The 2,130-nt window shown below is 57.8% G+C and overlaps 1 protein-coding gene across 1 annotated transcript in view; it reads right to left on the bottom strand.

Annotated features, from left to right (window-relative positions):
* ZFP41 (ZFP41 zinc finger protein) overlaps positions 1-1,871 on the bottom strand; it is a 4,731-nt gene extending 2,860 nt beyond the window's left edge. Inside the window, 1 exon segment of the mRNA XM_015590231.2 lies at positions 577-1,871. The gene's annotated coding sequence lies outside the window, so the exon portion shown is untranslated.
* Positions 1,872-2,130: the final 259 nt, after the last annotated feature.

Here is a 2,130-nt window from a genome sequence, read left to right as displayed (position 1 = left end):
AACCAGACCGACCTACTGGATCACGTGATTTTTTCAGAACCCCGCCCACTCCCTGGCCGATTTCCGCATCCAGTGAACCCCATCACGTCCCCAAGGGCTCCCCTCACACCTACGAGCCGAGACACTCCTGCCCCTGCCCCCTCTGTGGCCCTGGCCGACCACAGGGCCGACCCCCCACCCTCCTCCAGCCATCCAGCCTCCTTTAGGTCCCCCAAACATGCCTAGTCCCTCCTGTCTCGGCGCCTGGCTGCTTCTGCAAACAAACTGAGAGCAGCAGGTGTCTGTGGGGCTGGCCCCTCACTCATTCAGAGCTCTGCTCTGAGGACTCTTCTCAGAGACGCCTCTCTGACCCCAGCCAAACAGCACCCCCACTCCCTGCTCCCTTATGTGGCACTTAACCTGAGCTAACTCATCCACTGAGGGCCAAGGTCCCAGGTAACCACCGAGGATCTTGCTTGTAGTGTCTGAAAAATCTGATATTCCCTCTAATTCCGTCTGAAAGCACCACAGTTTCACAGTTCAAAAAGGGATCTGTCGGTCCCAGCCAGTCAGCCAGGTGCTTGCAGGAGGCATTACCTGCAGGGCTCACACTGCATTTGCTAAGAACCTTCATCTCTTTCTTTTCTGATCCGCCTCTTCTCTCAGGGCCAACTGACGGCTTCCAGCACTAAGCCTGGACGAGCTTCAGGCCCTGTACGGCCAGTGAAAGGGACCTCCACAACAGCGCGAGCCGGTAATTCCCTCTGAGCGCCAAAGAAAGCAGAGCACGTTCCGAGTCCTTGGACCATCCTTGCAGAAGGCGTCCTTGGCAGAGGCGTCTCATGCCCATGCTGGTTCCCCTTACTCACGAAGGGTCCCTAAGCCTGGCGGGCCGTCTTACCCCAAAACATGCTGCTCTAGGGGACATACGTTTTAAGGTATAAATACTTTGAATTCTCTTTGTTCGGCCGGGCTTCACAGAGGCAATACATAGAACGACAGCGCAAACCTCCCATCTCGACAAGGACTCTGAGTCTGCTTTCTTCCCAATGAAATGTCATAGATACGCCTGACTTGGATTCAGGCCAGCGTCTAAGGGTTCTACCGAAGGTGGCTTCTGAGAGGAGGCTGTTCTCAGCATCGGGTGGGAGTCGGAACTGCAGATGAAGGCAGGCCGTCTGGGCTGAGGGGATCATGCAGAAAGAAGGGGGCATCTCCGCTGGGAGGACAGCTGGGACCGCACGGAGGGTCACAGTCCCAGTTAACCAGGCTGGAGTTGGAGGCTGGGTCTAGTTTTAACAGGAAAATGAGATGAAAACCAAGAACCGATATAACTGCGCAATCGACCCGGTGCCCTCGTGGCTGCTGCTCTCCAGGGCAGGTGGAAGCTGCCGTGGCTGTGTCGACCCCACTGGGCCGCTGAACCCACAGAGCTTGACACCAGCTGGCCGAGGCCTGCATGCGGTTCCCCTGTGCTCCAAGCACCGTGCCCCCTACCAGGACTCTCGTGGCTCCACGTGTGGTTCGTCACTGATGTGGCATGGCAGTCTCCCTACGAGGCGCGGGTTCTTCAGAGCAAGGACCACGTCTTTTTTATTCCTGCATCCCTAGTAACCTGTCTGGAGCCCGTACTTTCCAGTGCTCTAGACATATTCTAGATAATCGTCTTTTCTACCCAATTCGAGTTGGCTTAACGGCCGGGACTGGATTCACTCACTTCGCCACATGCTGTGTGCACCAAGAAATGAAATAATTGTTAAAAACGGAGTAGACCGGAGGTTATCGTCACGGCCCCTCGTTTCACAGGCCTGCAGACACAAGTGACTGCTGCAGCCACACAGAAAACAGCCCATGTCGCTAGAGCGCAGGGGCCGGGGCCCAGAGGCTGGTGCTGGTACCTGCTGTGCAAGTCAGAGTCGCTCCTCTGCTCTCTGGACCGGGCTTCTCACAAGAGGCAGCTCTGGGTATCCACCAGAAGCGGGACTCCCCGAAGCCTCGCTCGCCCTAGCCGCCTCCCTCGCTGCTGCTTGCTGGAGCCTGGGTCTCAAGGAGACACCGGATCACCAGTGGGTTTGAGATCCAGGGGCGAACACGCACCCAGGCGTGAGGCCCCGGCCTGCAGCGGCCAGCAGCGGCGCCGGGGGGGGGGAC

This window comes from Pteropus alecto, unplaced genomic scaffold (assembly GCF_000325575.1).
Source record: "Pteropus alecto unplaced genomic scaffold, ASM32557v1 scaffold105, whole genome shotgun sequence".
NCBI classification, from domain to species: Eukaryota; Metazoa; Chordata; class Mammalia; order Chiroptera; family Pteropodidae; genus Pteropus; species Pteropus alecto.
The sequence above is the reverse complement of the archived record's forward strand: the minus strand, read 5'-3'. Positions and strand labels throughout refer to the sequence as shown.